The 12824-nt window shown below is 36.1% G+C and overlaps 1 protein-coding gene across 15 annotated transcripts in view; it reads right to left on the minus strand.

Annotated features, from left to right (window-relative positions):
- Window positions 1-12824, minus strand: part of FRYL (FRY like transcription coactivator) — a 285578-nt gene that overhangs the window by 203187 nt on the left and 69567 nt on the right. The window contains exon 1 of one of the 15 annotated variants that reach the window (XM_031664433.1): window positions 1240-1712. The exons of the other annotated variants lie outside the window; for them this stretch is intronic. The gene's annotated coding sequence lies outside the window, so the exon portion shown is untranslated. Of the gene's footprint in view, window positions 1-1239; window positions 1713-12824 lie in introns of those variants that run through there. 15 annotated transcript variants of the gene reach the window in all.

Here is a 12824-nt window from a genome sequence, read left to right on the forward strand (position 1 = left end):
ACTAACACACAACTTAATTATTCAATAATACATTATTTTATTCACTAAAATAAATATAGATTTGTAAAATAGTTCATGTATCTGCTAGGCCTGATATTTATCACATCTACAGATAACATTTGGGATGCATATTTTTCAAAGTCTACCTGCAATAACTCTGAGGGGGTCATGGACCATGAACAACAGTACCATATCTGTAATACTTGGATGGTTACTAAGAATAAAGAAAATGACCACAGGGAATTGTCTTTTTACCATTTATAAAGATTCCACGTTATCAGGCACATTTCATGTTTCCTTGGCTTTTTTTTTTTTTTTTTTTTTTGAGACGAAGTTTCACTCTTGTTGCCCAGGCTAGAGTGCAGTGGCACGATCTCAGCTCACGCTCACTGCAGCCTCCACCTCCCGGGTTCCAGCGATTCTCCTGCCTCAGTCTCCTGAGTAGCTAGGATTACGGGCATCCGCCACCACACCGGGCTAATTTTTTGTAGTTTTAGTAGAGATGGGGTTTCACCATGTTGGCTAGGCTGGTATCCAACTCTTGACCTCAGGTGATCCACCCGCCTCAGCCTCCCTAAAGGCTGGGATTACAGGCGTGAACCACCACGCCTGGTGGTCTTAGCATTTTTCTATAGCTAAAACAAGACAAATTTTAAATCTGGCATTGAAACTCAAATTAGCCTTATTTTAAATAATCACCAGTTGCATATTAGTTTTTCTCTTTAATTAATTTAATCCCCAACCGAACAGAAAGGGTTAAATATCCTGAAGTATTAATTTGTACCAAAAACTCTTAATTTGAAATTCCTTTAGGCAAGTTAGAAAAATGTAATATTTCATTTACTCACAGGTGTAATCAATTAAATCATCACTAAAGCCAAATTTTCAAAGCCAAAAATCTGGGAAATATGAATAAAATACTAACTTGTTTGTGCTTGTTCACAGTATCATTCAAACTTACTGGAATTTTTGACTGCTCCAGCAAATATTTCTAAAATTTATTATCAATACAATCCTGCCATAATTCTTGATACTTTACTTAGGTTCATGGAATCACTTCTCCCTCAAACCTAAAAAAAACTAATGTGACAAACAGCATGTCATGTCTTGTGGGCATGGTCCCACTGGACAATATTTAATGAGATTTAAGCTATCTTTCATTTCATCTTCTGGGACAAATTACAAAACCAGTCACTACTGAAGTACAATGCAGTTTTAGGAATACAGCAAAAATCCTACCTAGGACCAATTTGTACCACCATGTCTAGGTATTTCATTTTGCTTTGCTTTTGCTTGCAGTCTTCAGCTCAGACATAGCAAGTGCTAATGTCACGCTTTTGTTGTATGTGTATTTTCTTGTAATCACACTGTCATGGCACTATGTCACTTTAAGATTTCTCAATATTTGTCCAGAGTTTGTAACACTTCTTCAGTAGACACACAACCTTCCTATTTTCAACTTTTCACTTTTGATAAGATAAAATAAATGCATCTTTTGGTAACCCTGGAAAATATGTGGTTTATACTTCTCTGGCTTTCTTCATAGGTTATAATCACTTTTAGCAGGGCTGGCTTGGTGGGGGTGGGTCTTTCTGGGACTTTTTTGGTCTGTTTACTTGCATGACAATCACTTTTTCATCTTTTCTCCATATGTATCACTTAATATGGGATTAATTTTTATTTTCATTCCAGTTGATCAGAGAACATTTTATCTGTAAAGAAGAGTAATTTTTACTACTACTTTTACAATACTATTTTGAGACACTGAAGGTCAGAGAGGTTTGGTAATTCTACATGGTCCTGCTACACAAATAATCATTGCTGTTCTTTCTTATTTAAAACAAAAAAGTTCAAATAAAAACAGACCTCAGTTGGTATTTGACAACACTGAAAAGAAGACTGTAAACAGCCCAACAGCACAAGCCTTGAAGGGCAAGACTTTTCACCCACAGAGAGAGTAATAATGTAGAAGCTTCCATGTGTAATAGTGAACAGTGGTCCAGCTCTGGTACTTGGGAGGGCCTCAGGGCAAATGAGGTCCCTCGGGGCAAGAAGCCTCATTTCACTTCAGTACAGAAAGCAAAAGAAAGCTGAATGGGTGTTCAAATAACACATGAACCTCATTCCTTTCTGAACAGAATTTCTAGAATAATAACAGAAATGCCACAAATTTATCTTAATTTTAGGAAGACATCTGATGTGTGTCGTCTCTGATATACATTAATACAGGAAACAATAATCCCAAGCAAATAGAGCAAAAATTAAGGATAAATGAATTTCAGAGATGTTCAATATAGTATTCGCAATACTTGTCTGTATGACAGGAATACTCCACAATTTGAACAGAGAAGTTATGGTGCCTGGCGTATGGTAGATTTGAGCTTGACATAAGGAACAACAACTTAAATAGTACGTAAGTAATAAAAAGACTGCTTCATAAAAGATTGGGGTCCCTGCTCACTGAATCTTTAGGCAACAGTTGTTAGGAACGCTAACATTCTTACAGAATGCTATAAAAGTGATTACGCCACCAGGTAAAAAGATTATGGTAAATTACCTCAAAGATCCAAGCTCAAAACTCTAAATGTAACTTCAAAATGTATTTTATATTATACTTGAATACTAGAGGGTGTGGTGACTTAGAAATTCATATTTCAACTAAAGAGAGAAACCGCATTATAAGACACGGAATCTATGAGGGTCAATTCCTGCCATTCTATTAAAATTAATTCTGGGAATCTTGCAAGGCCTCTTAAAATGATGCAAAAACCAAAATGACACAAGTGTTCTGACAGCCTTTTAGAGTGAGGATGCAACAGTTTTCAAATAAATTTTAAATGATCATAGTTTCTGTAACACAAAGATAATTATAGAAAACAAAATGCAGTAACTTCTTTAATCTGCCAAAGATTGTGTAAAAACAAGAAAAATTTGCTTACAAGTAATCAAATGCAGGCAGCAATTAGTCAAATATTGTTTATATCTCATTAGTAAAAATCATTTTAAAAAAGAATTTATGGTCATCCCTTTAATTACCAAAGAAATTTCATGATTTGTAAAATTAACAGTGGTTTTATCACTCTTCATTTGCTAAGTAATTCACTTTTTCTCTTGAGAAATGCTGTAATTTTTTAAATTTTTACAAAATGAACTTGCATTTAACCTTCTCTCAGTCAATTTTTTTTTTGAGATGGAGTCTCACTCTGTCACCAGGCTGGAGTACAGTGGCACGATCTTGGCTCGCTGCAACCTCCGCCTCCCATATTCAAGCGATTCTCCTACCTCAGCTTCCCAAGTAGCTAGGATTACAGGTGTGTGCCACCACGCCTGGCTAATTTTTTGTATTTTTAGTAGAGATGGGGTTTCACCATGTTGGCCAGGCTGGTCTCAAACTTTTGACCTAAAGTGATCCACCCACCTCAGCCTTCCAAAGTGCTGAGATTACAGCGTGAGCTACCACAGCCAGCCTCTTTTTAACTTTCTCCCAAATTTCAATTTTAAAAAGTATGGAAACATACTACACTGACTAATATAATTACAGATTATATTACATGACCTGCTAAAAATGCTGTGTAATGATACTCAGCCAGAATATTTGGGCTTCACTGCAAAAATCTAAATTTCTTGCTGATAAACCAATGTTCTCTGCAGGTGAATTTGTCAACATTTTATTGACTTTACATTTTTAGCCAGAACAGCAGTTATTGTCATACTACTTGATCTAATGAAAACAAGCAGCAAATTTTCCATTCACAATTTTAAGAGGAAGTTTTCTATAAAAGTTTCATTCATTAAATCAAATGAAAACAGCATCACAGTGGTACATTTTCTTATACACTGATGAATGAATATGTATTTTTAGAATAATTTTCATACTACATTTTCATGTTGGCACAGAAAAATGGAATATAAATGAAATATAAATCTTTCCATTCTACATTTAGAGTTAAGAACCAAGAGAAAATTTTTGGACTACCACACATCAGTTTACAGAAATCATACCCTCGACAAATATTTATTAAACAGAACTATCTGCCAGTATGACAGAAAAAAAGTGAATAAAACAAAAATCCCTATCCTTGTGGAGCTTATATTCCAGTGGGAGCTTAAGCCTTTTGGAGTTACTGCTTTAGAAATCTGAAAGAGGTGGAGATGTCATCTTCCAAAAAGCACATTTCTATAACTTTGAAGAGTTGAGCCTTCCTAATCCAACCATTAATTATGGATTAAGAGCCTCTGATAAAAATCCTCCTTATACTTATTTTCTATGCCTACCATTTATAGTAGGTTTTTTAATTTTTTTTTTTTTTTTTTTTTTTTTGAGAGGGAGTCTTGCTCTGTCGCCCAGGCTGGAGTGCAGTAGCGCAATGTCAGCTCACTGCAAGCTCCGCCTCCCGGGTTCACGCCATTCTCCTGCCTCAGCCTCCAGAGTAGCTGGGACTACAGGCGCCCACCACCATGCCCGGCTAATTTTTTTTTTTTTTTTGTATTTTTAGTAGAGATGGGGTTTCACTGTGTTAGTCAGGATGATCTCGATCTCCTGACCTCGTGATCCGTCTGCCTCAGCCTCCCAAAGTCTTGGGATTACAGGCGTGAGCCACCGCGTCGGGCCAGTAGATTGTTTTACAATTTTACTATTCATAGAAAAAAGTAGTACTTCTTTTTTTCCATTAAAGCAATTACAACCTTCAACGGTCAATAGAATGTTTTCTGTTTATTCCATTTGTACTGCTCATGAATTTCTAGACTGTCAGATTACCCATTATCAACCTTGGTTTTTCTAGAATAACCAACCCTAATGTATTCAGTGGCTTCATATGGAGACTTTCTTTACTGATTTCATTAATTATTCTCTGAACCCCCTTAAGTTAAAATGCTCTTCTGCCTACCACCCAAACCTAGAATTAAAGTCTGCAGAAGTTGCCTACAAAGTCTCTGGAAGATGATATGCCCAAGAGAAACACACAATAACTCTTTAACCATTTAACAGAAATTTCAATTAATTCATCCAAAAGTTTCTGTTCTTGCTTGTCAGAGGAAGGGAACATGTGACCCCTTAGAAAAATTCTTTTTAAAGATGCAACATCTAAAATGCTTTCTAGAGTCATCTGTAATCAATGTGTTAACCTTTTATATGTATAGTTTTTTAAAATTATACAATGGGACTTATTCTAGCTAATTATGACCCTAAGGTCCCATAAGATCAAACATCAGAGAAAATGTGTATAGATGATAGGTATATTTTACATGTTTTTATAAAACAATTGCCATGAAAAGGTTTCTAAGTTAATAAAAATGTTAACTAAAAGAGAAAAATGAATAAATAGCTGCTCAAGGTCATAAACCAAGTAAATGGCTACAATTTAATCTCCAAAGTTTGTCTTTCCTCTTTTTCTCTGTGTTTACTGCCTCCAGCAAGCTTAGAGAAGCCTGACTTCTATAAGAGAAACTATGAAAGCACAAATTCCCCCAGATGACTTAGATGACCCATTTCTCCCAAATTTATAGCCCCAAAACAACTTTTCAAAATTTAAGGAAGGAAGTTCATTTGTCAACTGCAATCTCACAACTTGTACCAAAAGCCTCTAAAATGTTTATGATCTTTGACCCAGTAACTCCACTTCTAAGAGTTAATTCTAGAAAGATAACCAGAAACATATATACAAATTTATTTGGAAAGATGCTCATTGTACTATTATTCCTATGAGCAGAATATTGTAGTAGAGGCAAAGAACAAAAAGGACCAGTTGGAAAAAAAAATCATGTCACATTCCTAAGATGAAATGTTATCCATCAATATTTTAAAAATATATTGACTACTTTGCAATAATATTCAACACACATTTTTACAAAGTGAAAAAAATAATATTTATAGTATCTTCCCAACTGTTGGAAATAAAATTGGAAGCCAAGAATACACCTAGAAGGATACACTCAAATTGTCAAAGTATTCAACCTCTGTTTCCTCATCTATACAATAAGGATAATAAAATCTCTTAGGGCAGGCCGGGCGCGGTGGCTCAAGCCTGTAATCCCAGCACTTTGGGAGGCCGAGACAGGCGGATCACGAGGTCAGGAGATCGAGACCATCCTGGCTAACACGGTGAAACCCCGTCTCTACTAAAAAAAAAAAAATACAAAAAACTAGCCGGGCGAGGTGGCGGGCGCCTGTAGTCCCAGCTACTCGGGAGGCTGAGGCAGGAGAATGGCGTAAACCCGGGAGGCGGAGCTTGCAGTGAGCTGAGATCGGGCCACTGCACTCCAGCCTGGGCGACAGAGGGAGACTCCGTCTCCAAAAAAAAAAAAAAAAAAAAAAAATCTCTTAGGGCTATTTTCAGAACTAAGTGTAAAAGATGAAAAGTGCTTAAAGAGTGCTTGACACACAGTAAGTACCCAATAATGATAATAGTTATTAACTTATACAACAAAAGCTAATAAAATTTGCAACAATTTCCCAAAAAAGTAATGAAGAAATAAAAACTACTCATAATTCTAACACCTAGAGGTAGCCATTATGAATTCATTTTACCATCTGGGTTAATTTCTTTCAGGTCTTCCTATATAAATTAAACATTGTATTGCATACAACCAGAATCATATTGTACACTATCTAGTGGTTACAAAACATTATTTTATAAATAGATTATCCTCTTTTAATCATTCCACTAATATTGAGCATTAAGTTCAATTCATTTAGGCTCAGGACATGAGTAGTGCAGTGCTATTTCATGAATGTTGCTGAGCAAATATGATTCAGAAAATTATTCCTCAGAGAAGAAAATAAAGACTAGAAACTTATAATTTCATAAACAGTAGATGGGGAAATGTTGAACATAAGATACTAAAGAGAAGAAAAAAGGAGCAATTATTTTTATTAGCCATATTTATGCGGGGAGGCAACAGATTGTATTTAGCCCTGAGTTAGGATTTTTCAATCTCACTTTTGCACTATTTTTTGTGACCTGGAGCAGAGTCCCTTCTTCACATTTCTTATTATGGGCCTAAATCGCCTTTTTGACTAGGTCAGGAAGTAATACAGTATAATGTTTAGATACAAAGGCTCTGGAATTAGGTTAAGTTTAGAACTCTCCTTTATGCTTATTTCCTGAGTTATCTAGGACAAGTTAGTTAAACTCAAGCTTTAGTTTCTTTTTTTTTTTTTTTTTTTTGAGACAGAGTCTCACTCTGTCGCCCATAGCAACCTCCACTTCCCAAGTTCAAGTGATTATCCTGCCTCAGCCTCCCGAGTAGCTGGGGCTACAGGCACGTACCACCACACCTGACTAATTTTTGTATTTTTAGTAGAGCGAAAGTTTTGCCATATTGGCCAGGTTGCTCTTAAATTCCTGACCTCAGGTGATCTGCCTGCCTTCGCCTCCCAAAGTGCTGGGAGTACAGGCATGAGCCACCGCGCCTGGCCCAAGCCTTAGTTTCTCATGTGAAAGTTGGAGGTTGTAATAAATATTGCTTATTTATTATTGTTGTTAGAGGTTTACATCATATAATTCACGTTAAGGTGTTAGCAAAATGCTTGAAATATGGGAAGTACTTAATAAATGGAAACTACCTGTACTATTATCTATAAAAATAAAAGAATGGACTAAAAGATCTCTTTAAAAAAAGGTTCAATTCCCCATTTCTGTAAGTAATATTGTAGTGAATATCTTGATTGGCAATCTTGTACACATCTTTGATTTCTCCCTTAAGAACAAGTCTTGAAACAGAATTGCTATTTCAAATGGTATGAAATACACTTGGCTTTACTCCCCTACTGACCTATGTGGAATGTAGACACATACTGGCGGTTATAAGATGCAAATGTCTTCCTTTTCTCCATGAGTACTTTAAAAGCTGTTAATTGGCCTTTTCACTGTAATTTTTCTACTGTTTCTTGGTACAACTGCTTGTGGGGTATTTCTTTTTTCCACTTACTCCATTTAAACTATCTCATTTTCCTTTATATCACTCTAACATCCCATACACAAATTTAATGATCATAATTCAGTACATTCTTCAAAAAGGTTTTTAAGATTCTTCTTTATCTATCTAAAAACAGAAGTCCTTGTCTCTTATAAATGCATACTGAAGTATTTACAGGTGAAATGTTGTGACAAAGAAAATGCCTCAAAAATAACTGGGACCTGCAGAAAGGGAGTGGGTAACAGTGGTTTCATAAATGTCTGAGCTGAGGAATGGGCACCTGAGCATTTATTCTACTATTCTCCCCATTTATTTTTTAACCCCTCTCAGTGGGAGAAAATTGTTTTTAAAATACACCTTTAAAAGAAGACATAAATATTAAAATAACAATCACGGTTTAGCTTCAACCATTGATATAACAAAATAATTCAGCGATTTAAAACAAAAAAGACCAAAAATACTTAAGCCAAATTCAAAAGTGAAGGAAACAACTACAGTATTTAGAATCTCTCAATTATATTTGCCAGTAATTCCCACAGATAAAAACATACTACAATGCATTTTTCCAAACCATGGTTTTGGGATACCATGCTGATTCTCCAAAACAATATTAGTATTTATATTGTGCATTACAAGAATACAATTAGGCCTCTGTATGTGCCCACATAAGTACTTGATAAGGAGTTTTGTTATGTACTAGCATTAAATATCCAAATTCTCTTGGTGACTAAATCACATCTTGGTAACAAGATAGGCACATCATAAGCAATACTTACAGATTAGCAGAGCCACCAAAGTGTTTTATTTTTGCCCAAAGGCATGCAAGCAAGACCAGCAAAATGAAAAAACTATCTCACTGCATGTTTTTTACTATCACAGGGAAATATCACCTGGTTTCTGGGTAGAAAACACTTGACTTTGGTATCAGGCATGAGAGCAAGAGAGCACAGCAAAGAGATTAAGTAGCATATCTAGGGATGAAGAACAATGGCTGCTCCCCAGGTTTCAAGTCGGGAGTGGGAGGTGGAGGAGAAGACACATTAAAGATATGTTTTCTAAAATCTTTTCACTTCAATAAAAAAAATACATTTAAAAATGTATTTAAAAATTTATGTAACTTTTTTTTTTTTTTTTTTGTGACAGTCTCGCTCTGTCACCCAGGCTGCAATGCAATGGCCCAATCTCAACTCACTACAACCTCTGCTTCCCAGGCTCAAGCAATTCTCCTGCCTCAGCCTCCTGAGTAGCTGGGATTACATGCATGCACCACCGCACCCAGCTAATTTTTGTATTTTTAGGAGAGACGGGGTTTCACCATGTTGCCCAGGCTGGTCTTGAACTCCTGACCTTAGGTGATCCACTTGCCTCGGCCTCCCAAAGTGCTGGGATTACAAGTGTGAGCCACTGCGCACAACCTATAATACATTTTTTAAAACCCAGTATATATCTACACAACATAATATGATATATTTGAAATAATCTGCAATACGCTTTGGTAGTCTCTAACCTAATTACAGGAAAAACAAGTGTTATATTCTAGTCATTTCCCACTAAAATTATTTCTTGACTTCATAATTTGTAAATCCCTGAACTAAAAAAACTGCCCCATGGCCGGACATGATGACTCACTCCTGTAATCTCAGCACTTTGCAGGGCCCACGCAGGAGGATCACTTGAGCTCAGGAATTTGAGACCAGCCTGGGCAACAGAGTGAGACCTCATCTCTAGTAAAAGTAAAAAGAAGTCAGCCGGGCATGGTGATGCTAGCCTGTAGTCCCAGGCTAAGGTGAGAGGATCACCTGAACCTGGGAGATAGAGGCTCCAGTGAGCAGTGACTGTGCCCCTGCACTCTAGCCTGGGCAACAGAGTGAGACCCTGTTTCAAAAAAACAAACAAACAAAAAATTGGCCCACATCTCCTGCTTACTGAGCAAAGGAGAAAATGCATAAGAATCAGAGAACTACTGTTTAAACATACCCTTAAGAGAAGATAACCTCCAGAGTTTCTTCCTGTTCTAGAGCTCTGTGGTGCTGTAAGAGTTGCTTTGAGACTGTGATCCTCTAAAGGGTACATACATCATTACATCTCCCACAGAAACTAGAAAAGTGGCGTTCGGAAAAATAAGAGTACTAAATAAAAATGTACTAACTTCAACTGATAATGTGCAAACTACGCATATATATAAAGGTCTCAGTCATTTAAACGTAAGTTTCCCACATATGATTACAGGTAAAAATCAATGATACAAAATATCATTTGAAAATTCGTAAGCATTAAGACATTAAAATATATTTACTGTAAATGTATATATATTTGTATGTGGGTATAATGTGTGAGAAAGCACATAAACAAATGCCACAGAACAAATATTATTCTTGTTACTTTGTCCATAAATACAATAAACTGCAAAATTATGACATAGGCATGAGCAAAGCCTTCATGATTAAAATGCTAAGAGCAATTGCAACAAAAGCAAAAATTGACAAATGGGATCTAATCAAACTAAAGAGCTTCTCTACAGCAAAAGAAACTAACATCAGAGTGAACAGGCAACCTACAGAATGGGAGAACATTTTTGCAAGCTACCCATCTGACAAAGATCTAATATCCAGAATCTACAAGGAACTTAAATTTACAAGAAAAAAATCAAGCAACCCCATCAAAAAGTGGGCAAAGGATATGAACAGACACTTCAAAAAGGAAGATATGTATGCAGCCAACAAACATATGAAAAACAGCTCAACATCACCGATCTTTAGAGAAATGCAAATCAAAACCACAATGAAATACCATCTCATGCCAGTCACAATGACGATTATCAAAAAGTCAAGAAACAATAGATGCTGGTGAGGCTGTGGAGAAATAGGAATGCTTTTACACTGTTGGTGGGAGTGTACATTAGTTCAGCCATTGTGGAAGATAGGGTGACGATTCCTCAAGGATCTAGAACCAGAAATACCATTTGACCCAGCAATCCTTACTGGGTATATACCCTAAGGAATATAAATCATTCTACTATAAAGATACATGCACATGTATGTTTATTGTGGCACTGTCCACAATACCAAAGACTTGGAATCAACCCAAATGCCTGTCAGTGACAGACTGGATAAAGAAAACGTGCTACATATACATCATGGAATACTATGCACCCATAAAAAAGGATGAGTTCATGTCCTTTGTAGGGACATGGATGAAGCTGGAAGCCATCATCTTCAACACACTAACACAAGAACAGAAAACCAAACACTGCATGTTCTCACTCATAAGTGGGAGGTGAACAATCAGAACATGTGGACACAGGGAGGGGAACATCACACACAGGGGCCAGTTGGGGGGTGGGGGACAAGGAGAGGGAGAACACTAGGACAAGTAGCTAATGCATGTGGGGCTTAAAACCTAGATAATGGGGGAATAGGTGCAGGAAACTACCATGGCACACATATACCTATATAACAAACCCACATGTTCTGCATTTGCATCCCAGAACTTAGAAGTATAATAAATATATATATATGCATATATATATATGTATATACTCAATCAACTCAATCAAATTAAATTACTTTTAGTTTCAATGGTATTATTTTTCTCCTGCCTGCTTAATGATACTATTATTAAGCAAGAAAATAAGAAAAAAAAAAAAACATAAGCCCAGTACAAAAGAAAAATAACGATAAAAGATCTATCTATCTATCTATCACTTTCACAAGTCAACCATGATCAACAGCACTCTTAAATCCATCAGGTCTTGGCTCAAATAGTCTCTGCTTTTGTCTTAAAATGAATAATTTTTCTCCAAAAAAAAAAAAGTCAATGACAAGGCTTTTTCATATATACATTAAATTTCAATGAACTATTACTCGTAATTGAAGCAGAGGTATAAGGGAAGCTACATAAAAGATTTGGAATTTTAAACCACAATAAAACCTTGTATAATAAGGATAATAAGGTCAATCCCTACATTTTTATAAAATACTATAAAATACCATATGATACAGTAAAAGACGTTTCTTATAACAGCCTGAAAATCGTAATATGACTCTTAGTTTCTTTCCATTTTTACCTAAATTTTACCTAAAATTTCCATTCTTTTTAGGTTTTGACTTATTTGGAAAAAATCTAGAATTTTATCAAAATTAATATAATTTCAGATTTTTAAACAAGGGAAATGTTTACAAACTTTTATTTCAAAAAATAATGTATTTTTACAGGTGCCAATTTTAAATCTCCAGCTCTAGTTCACATTTCTCACCTTTCTTGGATTTCTCAATGTTAATTATAAACTAACTAAAATGAAGCATACGTTTATTTTTATTTTTTGGGATGGATTCTCACTCTGTCCCCCAGGCTATGCAGTGTCTCAGCTTACTGCAACCTCTGCCTCCTGGGTTCAAGCTATTCTCCTGCCTCAGCCCCCTGAGTAGCTGGGATTACAGGTGCACGCCACCACGCCTGACTAATTTTGTATTTTTAGTAGAGATGGGGTTTCACCATGTTGGTCATGCTGGTCTCAAACTCCTGACCTCAGGTGATCAACCCATCTTGGACTCCCAAAGTGTTGGATTACAGGCATGAGCCACCACGTCTGGCCCTAAAATGAAGCATACTTTTAAAAAGTACTTAGAGAAGTACTTCATAGAGAAGTATTTAAAGAAAAAATGAAATAGAGAATTTGCATTGGCAAAGAAGAAATAAGAATGGGAATGATGAGGATAGTACAGAATGGGAATAGCATCTCTGGAGGCTTTTCATTAACGACTTGTTAGTGATCAAGCTGAAGGATATAATTGAACCAACTGATGTTGAGGCATTTCCACAGGCACAGGGAGACCTGCATTTAACATTTACTGGGGATCAACCTAAGCTCCAGGAATCCATACTCAGTGACACTCACACACAAC

Source organism: Papio anubis, chromosome 3, assembly GCF_008728515.1.
Source record: "Papio anubis isolate 15944 chromosome 3, Panubis1.0, whole genome shotgun sequence".
Classification (NCBI taxonomy): Eukaryota; Metazoa; Chordata; class Mammalia; order Primates; family Cercopithecidae; genus Papio; species Papio anubis.